The sequence below is a fragment of the Bos mutus genome, chromosome 23 (genome assembly GCF_027580195.1).
Source record: "Bos mutus isolate GX-2022 chromosome 23, NWIPB_WYAK_1.1, whole genome shotgun sequence".
In the NCBI taxonomy this organism is placed as follows: Eukaryota; Metazoa; Chordata; class Mammalia; order Artiodactyla; family Bovidae; genus Bos; species Bos mutus.
Genome location: NC_091639.1, coordinates 38,811,429 through 38,821,703, shown reverse-complemented (window position 1 = coordinate 38,821,703; position 10,275 = coordinate 38,811,429).

Here is a 10,275-nt window from a genome sequence, read left to right as displayed (position 1 = left end):
TCAATTACAGTGTAGCTGTCGATTTCTCCTTTTGTTTATTAATATTTGCTTTACATATTTAGGTATTCCTATGTCTGGTTCATGTATATTTATAATTGTTACATCTTTTTCTTGGATTGATCTCTGTCATTATGTAATGTCTTTCTCTGTCTCTTGCTATAGTCTTTTTTTTAAGTCAACTTTTTCTGATATAAGTATCGCGACCCCAGCTTTCTCTTCATTTCCTTTTGAAAGGAATACCTTTTTCCATGCTCTCACTTTTTTGTTTGCTTGTTTATAATTTATTTGTTTTATTTTTGTTTGTGCTGGGTCTTCATTGCAGCAGGTGGGCTTTCTCTAGTTGCAGCAAGCAGGACCTACTCTTCATTGCAGTGCGTGGGCTTCTGAGCGTTGTGCTGGCTTCTCGTTGGTTGCAGAGCACAGACTCCAGGCACACAGGCTTCAGGAGTTGCGGTGTGTGAGCCCTAGAGCTTGGGCTCAACAGCTGTGGACCACGGGCTTAGTTGATCCTCGACATGTGGAGTCCTCCCGGACCAAGGATCAACACATGTCCCCTGCCTTGGCAGGCAGGTTCTTATCCATTGTACCACCAGGGAAGTCCCATCCTCTTACTTTTAGCCTGAATGTCATTAGATCTGAAGTGAGTCTCTTGTAGGCAGCGCATGTATGGGTCTTTTTCTTTTAATCCATTCAGCCACTCTATGTCTTTTGATTGAAGCATTTAGTTGATTTATATTTAAAGTAATTATCGATATGTCTGTGCTTACTGCCATTTTGTGTTTTCTGGTTGTTTTTGTAACTCTCTTTGGTTCCTTTCTTCTTGTTTTTCTCTCTTCCCTTGTGATTTGATGACTATCTTTAGTGATATGTTTGGTTCCCTTTCTCTTTTTCTATGTGTGTATCTATTCTGGTTTGTGGTTACCACAAGTTTTGTACACAACAACATATATATATATATAAAATATGATTATTTAAAGTTTATGATCTCATAAGTTCAAATGCATTCTAACAATGCTATATTTTTACTCCTCCTCACTCACTTTTAAACTTTTTGACCTCATATTTTATATCATTTTGTTTCATGTGTTCCTTAACTACTTATTGTGGATAAAGATGATTTTACTGCTTTGGTCACTGAGCCTTTCCAGTGCCTTCATAAGTGGTTGATCTACTGCCTTTTCTGTATGTTTGCCTTTACCAATAAAACTTTTCCTCCTGTAATTTTCATATTTCTGGTTGTGGTCTTTTCTGCTTAGAGAAGTCCTTTTAACATTTTTTATAAAGTTGGTTCAGTGGTGCTGAACTCTTTTAGCTTTAGCTTGTCTGTAAAACTCTTTTCTCCTTCAAATCCAAATGACAGCCTTGCTGGGTAGAGTATTCTTGGTGGTAGATTTTTTCCCTCTCATTACTTTGAATATATTGTGCCACTTCTTTCTGGCCTGCAAAGTTTCTGCTGAAAAGTTAGCTGATAGTTTTATGAGAGTTCCATTGTATGTAGCTAATTGTTTTTTTCCTTACTGCTGTTAAGGTTCTCTCTTTAATTTTTGCCATTTTATTTTATTTTGCCATTTTAATTACAGTGTGTCTTGGCGTGCACATCCTTGGGTTCATCTTGTTTAGGACTCTGTTTGCTGGAATAGGATGCCTGTCTCCTTCCCCAGATTAGGACAGTTTTAGCTATTATCTCTTCAGATTTCTCAGTCCCTCAAACTGAGAGAGTAGCATGAAACATACACATTACCATATGTGAAATAGACAGCCAGTGGGGATTTGCTGTGTGATACAGGGAGCTCAAACCTGTGCTCTGTGATAACCTAGAGGGTGGGATGGAGTGGGAGGTGGGAGGGAGTTTCAAGAGGGAGGGGTCATATGTGTACTTATGGCTGATTCATGTTGATATATGGCAGAAACCAATACAATACTGTAAAGCAATTATCTTCCAATCAAAAATAAGTAATCAAAAAAAAAAGTTCTCAGTCCCTTTCTCGCTCTCTTTTTCCTCCTGGGATCCCTGTAATTTGAATTTTAGTATGCTTGCTGTTGTCTCAGAAGTCTCTTAAGCAATCTTTGCTCTTTAATTATTATTTTTTTTATTCAGTTTGGGTGATTTCTACTTTGCTGTCTTCCACTTTGCTGATCTATTTCTCTGTATCATCTAATCTACTGTTGATTCCTCCCAGTGTTTGTTTAATTTCAGTTATTGTATTCTTCAGCTCTCTTTGGTTCTTCTTTATATTTCTAACTCTTTGTTAAAATCCTCACTGTGTTTATCCATTCTTCTAAGTTCATTGTGCATCTTTATGGTCGTTACTTTGAACTTTGGATCAGGTAGATTGCTTATCTCCACTTTTTTCAGTTCTTTTTTTTCCTGAGATTTTTGTCTTGTTTGAAACATATTTCCTGTGTCTCCTGATTCTCTGTGCCTAGTTTCTATGTGTTGGGGCCATTAACATTTCCTGATCTTGGAGAAGTGGCCTTATGTGGGAGATGTCCTGTGGGTCCTGGCTGCACACTCCCCTCTGGTCATCAAATCTATATGCTCTGGGGGTGCCCCTTATGTGGGCGGCACGTGTCCCTCTGCTGTGGTGGGGCTGAGCATTGCTGGCATGCTGGTAGTTGGGGCTGGCTCCTGGCCTGCTTGGCTGCCAGGCCCTGGCTCATGCGGTGGCTGCTGGCCTGCTGGTTGTGGGGGAGGGGGTTGGATCCCAGGGCAGCTGAGTGCATGGCTTGGAGGGTCTCAGAGCTGGTGCTGCCCGCCCCCCGCCACACCGCCTAGTGCTAGTAGACTAGAGAGGGGCAAGATGGTGTTTGCCAAGCACGGGTGCTTGTGGTAGAACAATCTCCCCAAAATGACTTCCACCAGGCTCTGTATACCCAAGGGGAGTCCCAGTTGCCTCCCACCTCTCTCAGGGTCTCTCAAGGTCAGCAGGTGGGTCTGATCCAGGCTCCTTTCATATTACTGCCTGTGCCCTGGAATGCACAGTGATATGTCACACACGACCTGTAAGAGCAAAGGCTCCATTTCCTACATCCCTCCGGCTCTCCTGAAAGTCAGCCTGGCTATCCTTTAAAGTCACATGTTCTGAAAACAAATAAAAACAAATAAATAAAAAGTCAGACATTCTGGTGGCTCCTCTTCCCAGTGCAGGAACCCTGGAGTGGGAACCTCATATGAGGCTTGGACCCTCACCTCTTGGGAAGAACCGCTGCTGTTGTGATTGTCCTCCTGTTTGCGGCTTGCCTACCCAGGGGTGCAGGTCCTAACCACGCAGCATCTCTGCCTCCTCTACCCATCTCACGGTGTTTACTGCTCTATGTCTTTATTTGTAAACGATCTTTTCTGTTAGTCTTCAGGTTGTTCTCACACTCTACAGATAATCGCTCTGTAAATAGTTGTGATTTTGGGGGGTGTGTGGGAGGAGGTAAGCTCAGGGTCTTCCTACTCTGTCATCGTGGCCAGATCTACTCACAATTCATGTTCTTAGCTGTTGGCTTCTCCTCCCACCTTGTGAGCCCTCAAGGGCAGGAAAGCAGGTCTCCTTCATCTTTATATCACCAGCACCTTCTTAAGACCCAGCACAAAGTCCAGGTCCCATGCATGTTTGCTGAACTTGACCATAAACGGGAGATTTCTTTTCTGGGGTGACGAAACCTGCCTGGGTTCCCTTAGACTGAATTATTTCGAACTCTGCTTTCCTCCCCTCCCCCGATGCTTTCCCTGAGCTTCGCACAGTAGTTGGAATTAACTGCGGCTGTCTGGAGCCAGGTTAAACTCCCAGCGGTGGCGCTTTGTGTGTGATTCTAGGAGAGTGACATAACCTTCCTGGGCCTCAGTTTCCTCATCTGTAAAATGGGGAACACAGTACGCTCAGTCCACGGCATTGTTTTGAGAGTTAAACCAGCATGAGTTCTTATGGTCTATCTCTCTCTCTCTCTGCTAGACTGTCAGCACCTGAAAGGAAGCTCTTTTTCTACATTTTTATTTTATTTTTTGGTTGTGCTGGGCCTTCGTTGCTACGCATGGGCTTTCTCTACTTGCGGTGAGTGGGGGGTGCTCTACGTTGAGGTGCCTGGGCTTCTCATTGCCGTGGCTTCTCCTGTTGTGGAGCACAAACTCTAGGGCTCAGGCTTCAGCAGCTGTGGCCTGCTGGGTTCAGTAGTTGCGGCTCAACGGCTCTAGAGCGCGGGGCTCAGTAGTTGTGGCACATGGGCTTCGTTGCTCTGTGGCACGTGGAAGCTTCCCAGGTCAGGAAGCGAACGCGTGTCCCCTGCCTTGGCAGGCAAATTCTTAACTCCTGGCCCACCAGGGAAGTCCTAAAGGGAAGCTTCACATCTCCCCTGGTGCTTTTTGTATAACACTTGCTCAAAGTAGCACTCCGTAAACGTTGACTTTAATTGGCAAGTCACCTGGAAATTCATACCAGTGTCATTTCCATATCTGGCTAACCCGTGGGAATTGTAATAAAGGGCAGGTCAGTGAACACCTAGTCAAGTGTAACCTATTCAGGGAGACAGAGCCAAAGGAAACCAAGCCTGCCATGTGTATTTAAATTCTCTGAGCAATTCATCAAGCATGGCAGACAAAGGGAAATTGGTGGAGTTGTTTATTAAGACTGCCAACAATTGTTTGACCAAGTTTAAACTACCCTGAGGTAGTGAGGAAAAATATTTTGTTATGAATATGAAGTTGAATCTGCCCTGGGAAACGGAAAGTAGAGTTCAGTGGGTACTTCTCTGTTTAAATGTGGGGTGAGACTTGCAAAGAGTCGGACACAACTGAGTGACTGGACTGAACTGAACTGATCCCAAAGTGGGCTTCCCTGGTGGCTCAGATGGTAAAGAATCTGCCTGCAGTGTGAGAGAACTGGGTTTGATCCCTGGGCGAGAAGATCCCGTGGAGAACCCCCTCCAGTATTCTTGCCTAGAGAATTCCACAGACAGAGGAGCCTGGAGGGCTACGATCCATGGGGTCATGAAGAGTTAGACAGGACTGAGTGATTAACACACACACACATCCCAAAGCGGAGAGCCGGGTTTCCCAAAGCCCCGTGTATCTCAGGACCAAATGCAGGAAAGCAGAGACCTTTCCAGGTACTTGAGGCAAAAGGGGATTGAATAAGGAACTGGTTTCTTCTAAATCTTTGGAAGAGGACAAGAGGCTCTGTGCTAGGTCTCTGGGATGACCTCTGAAATAGCATTGCTGAACCTGTTTGCCAGGAGAGCTGCTCCACCACCCTGCTCTGGAAGGTGGCAATCAGGAGGCCACTTTTGGAATTACTGATTTCCAAAAACCTCCACCACAATAGTAATCCAGGGATCTGGAGGTTACAGCTGCCCATAAGCTAGTGACAGATCACTGGAACGTGGCTGCAGAGAAACAGGGTGACTCACGATCTTGTTTGTCAGATGCAAAGGTGGCAAGAAGACGGCCTCTACCTCACTTCTGCCTTCCCAAGTTCACGATCCACATCCAGCCTTCAGGATCACAGCCACAAGGGAGGCACTTAATTACGGCTTTCCCCTCTGATACTCAGGAAGGTACAATGGAGCGCTTGGGAGCAAAGCCGGACCAGTTGATCCATATATCCCCATCCCCTCACTCACTGAGCTCCGGTTACTGGCTTTCTGGCTGTTCCTAAAACATGCTAAGCAGCCATGAAATTAAAAGATGCTTGCTCCTTGGAAGAAAAACCCATGATGAACCTAGATAGCATATTCAAAAGCAAAGACATCACTTTGCCAACGAAGGTCTATATGGTCAAAGTTATGGTTTTTCTGGTAGTCGTGTACCCACATGAGAGTTGGGCCGTAAAGAAGGTAGAAAGTGGAAGAATTGATGCTTTTGAACTGTAGTGTTGGAGAAGACTGGGAGTCCCTTGGACTGCAAGGAGATCAAACCAGTCTATCCTAAAGGAAATCAGCCCTGAATATTCACTGGAAGGACTGATGCTGAAGCTGAAGCTCCAATACTTTGGCCACCTGATGGGAAGAGCCGACTCTTCATTGGAAAAGACCCTGATGCTGGGAAAGATTGAGGGCAGGAGGAGAAGGGGATGACAGAGGATGAGACGGTTAGATGGCATCACCAACTCAATGGACATGAGTTTGACAACAAAACTTGTTCCCTGTGCTTGGATCTTTGCATTTGCTCTTCTCTCTGCTTGGAAAGCCCTTCTCACAGATCTTCCCCATCCTGTAAAGCACCACCTCCCCAGAGAGACATCCATCATTCAAAGACCTCCTAGATGCCCCTCTCTACTGGGTCTTGGGCCTGTTTCTAAAACAGTCAATCACAAGAGGATAGAATTACTAAGAATGGCTAAATCTCACTATCTGGGATAAAACTCTATTATATCACCTTGCTTAATTTTATTCCTAGTAGCTATTACTAGCTGAAATTATTATTTATATATATATTTTTGGCCAGGCCACGCATAACATGGGATCCTGGTTCCCCAAACAGGGGTCAGATCCACAGCCCCCACATTGGAAACTTGGAGTCTTAACCACTGGGCCACCAGGGAAGTCCCATGAATTTAATATATATACACTTACATGTTCACTAGCTTATCACTTGTCTTCCCTCCTCAGAATGCAAGTTTCATGAGAGTAGGAACTTCGTTTTCTTCATTCCTGTACCAACATCTAACATACCTGTGCTCAATAAACATTTGTTGAATGAACCACTGAGAAATAGAGAGAACATAGCACTTTGGACTTACCTCTGTTACTTGATTTATCATATAATATTGTAATTACTCCCTCACGGGCACCCTTCTTGGTTCAGAGCCAAGACTGTATCTTGTTTTTTATTTTTGTTTCACTTCTTAGCACAAAGCCCAGCACATAGTTGACAAGCCCTGCATTTTAATGAATGGATAAATGAGAAAGAAGGCGTGAATGAACATGTTTAGGAAGCAAAAGTATGTTCTGAGTTGTCAGAATGTGGAGAAGGAGGGTGGCTATTGCACAAAAGTGATCCAATGCTAAATAAAATCATCTCAATCAGGCCAGAAAATGCAAGTGATTGTTAGATCAGAGTGAGGGGCAGGTGGGGTCAGGTTGAGTCAAGGTAGCCAGTAGGAGGCTCAGCCTGGGCAGAGGAAAATGCCAGAAGCTGGGAATCCTTGAAAAGAAGCTGCTGAGTGTCTACTAGTGGACTCCATAGGACCTCTAGTTGCTTGGATACTTTTTACAACTGCTTTCTCCCAATTCTTTTGAATGGGATCATTTTGTTCCCAATTGTTTGAGAAGCAAGACACATGGAAGTTCCATTCTCCATATCACTCATAAAATACACGTGAATCATGCTGTCGGGGTAAAAGGAAAAACAAACATCCCCTTTCGTATATTTTATTTTTATTTTGGTTTTGCCTCACAGCATGTCAGATCTTAGTTCCCCAACCAGGGATCAAACCCATGCCCCCTGCATTCGAAGCATGGAGTTTTAACCACTGAATCACCAGGGAAATCCCCCTTTTATTTTTTATTTGGCCACACTGCATGACTTGCGGGATCTTAGTTCCCCAACTAGGGACTGAACCCAGGCCACAGCAGTGAAAGCTTGGAGTCCTAGCCACTGGACCTTCAGGGAAGTCCCCAGATATCCCCTTTTAAATAGGATGCAACCAGTGTTTCCCCTTGCAGGATGTATTTCGGAAAGGAAAGGAAGCATTGGTAGGAGGCAGAAGATTTTAGAAAAATATAAAGTCTTAATGATTTTTTAAACCTTTTTGTATCTTGAATATGTAAGTTATTTCTGACAATCACCAAATAATTGTTTACCTCAGGCTTTTTGTTGTTTACTCGCTCAATCGTGTCCGACTCTTTGCCACCCCGTGGACTGTAGCCCGCCAGGCTCTTCTGTCCATGGGATTTCCCAGGCAAGAATACTGGAGTGGTTGCCATTTCCTTCTCCATACATAACTAGGCAAACACACAACATACACAAACACGTGCCTTCACAAACACGGATACACAGACACAATCATATGCACAAATAGGCACACCTAAAGCAAAGCCCTTGTTTATGAAACAAAATGAACACAGTCAGAAGCTAATTGTAAAACCTGTTTGCCAGGGAAGAAAATCCTAATTTATTTATTTTTAATTTAAACACTTCAATGGTTAAAAAAAAAATCAGTTTTACTAACAAGTGGTGAGGGGCAGAGAGAAGAGGAAGGAAGCTGAGGAGCCTTTCGAGGGGCAGCTCGCTCAGTGAAAGGCTGTCCCAAGGGTCGGGGGCTCAGCCTTCGTCACCAGGGCAGGCTCACCTGGCGGCTGGCTCTCAGGGGCCCTCGTTAACCACTTGCTGGGGGGCAGGGTAATTGGAACAAGGAAAGTATAGCATCAGCCTGTGCGTCAAGACCCGTGATAGCCAGAAGAGACTGAAGAAGGGGAAAGATGAGGGCTTCAAAGGCCAAGAACAGCAATGCTCAATGTGGGGACTTCTGGGGCGAAAGAAAGCAGGGGAAATGGAGACCAGGGCTGGGAGGAAAAAAGAAGTAAGACCTATGGAAACATTTACACATCTTGAAACCGGCGGGGAAAAGTCAACACAGAATGAAGTCTGTCCTCCTTTGGACGTTGGACTTACAGGTGACAACAGTGAGGTGGGAAAGATGCTCAGAAATATTCCGTGGTTGTTACGCTCAAGAGCAGGCGCCCCTGGGAGCAGCCAGCAGAGGCCGTGGGAAAAGGGGAGACCCCCTTTTCTCTGGGGAAGTTCCGACCTGCTGGCTTCCTCTTGACACCATTGTTCCCCTGAGCAGAGCCTTCACCCTGATGTGGAAACCGCGTAAGAGAGCACAGCTCTACTGTCCCCGGGGGATTTGCACCTTCTCAGGCTCCCACCTTTCCATTTCCTCCCCTCCCCTCTCAGAGCTAAATCAGACTTTCTTCCAGGACTCAGCTTAAATGTCTCCTCCTGCAGGAAGACTTCCCTGACTCTCCCACCTCTAAGAGTTTGGACTCCTGTTGTGGCCCCCAGTGCTCCCGCTCAGTACCGATCATACTGGGGGTCCAAATGGCCCCTCAAGGACCCCCACCGCTCAGTAGGTTGGGAGTCCTTTGGAATGTGTCCATAGTCCTTTGGGCTGTGACTTACTTTTCAAGGCATCCCCTGTTCCTAGCCTTCTATGCAGTAAATACTCAGCAAACATGGTGAAGAAAGCGAAGATGGAAAGTCAGAGGTTGTCACTGGGGTGAGGGGCAGAGCTCAGGGCACCTCCCTTCCCAGGGACTCCTGCGTTGTTCGAAAGGCTGGGAGATGAGGGGGTATTTCTAGTGTCAGCAGCTGGTACAGGGAGAGGATTAGGGGAGGAGGAAAGGGACAAGGAAGCTGACCTTCTTGTATCCTTTGTGGGTATTTCCCCACATGTAACTCTGTGACTGTCCGCAGTCTTCACCATGGTCTCCAGATGTGAGTGAGAAGAGAAAAAAAGGAGTAGGAAGAGGAGGTCAAAGGAGCGATCGTAACCCACCCCTCGCCAGCCCAGCTACCATAAGCATCATTTGAAAATCAAGGAACACCCTCTTCTGCTGAGGGGGTGGGTCCATTGACCCCACAGATATTTACCAAGCACCTGCTGTGTGCTGGGTGTTGTTCTAGGTGCTGGGAAAATAGCAATGAAGAAAATATGGCACTTACATTTTGGGGGGAACATAACTATTGGCCTGGCCAAAAAGTTCATTTGGGTTTTTCAGTTACATCGTATGGAAAAACCTGAAAGAACCTTTTGACCAAACCCAATATATACAGTAAGGCAGGTGATAGCATGTGTGAAGGAAAAAGTAAAGCAGGGTAGGGAATTCCCTGGTGGTCCAGTGATCACGACTCTGCGCTTTCACTGCTGAGGGCGAGGGTTCAATCCCTGGTCGGGGAACTAAGATCCATAAGTCATGAGGCAAACAAACAAAAACAATAAAGCAATGTTTTTTTAAAAAAGTAAAGCAGCGTAAGTGGGTTGGAGGGGGTGCGGGAAGGCACGCTTCACAAGGGTTGGCAGGGAAGACCTTTGTGATGGCTTTTGAGCAGACTCCAAACAGAAACAAGAAAGAAAGCCAGTGGACACCTGGAGTAAGGAAGAGACAGGTGCAAAGGCCCTGGGGCTGGAGTGTGCTGGGTGTTTAAGAGGGACTGCAAGGCAGCCTGGGCAGCTGGAGCAGAGGGAGGGAGAGAAGGGTGGTGAGGAAGGAGGTCAGACAGATGACAGGGAAATGGATCACTCAGCTCTCAACACTCTATGACGATGGCTTAGTTTTCCTTGAGTGTGG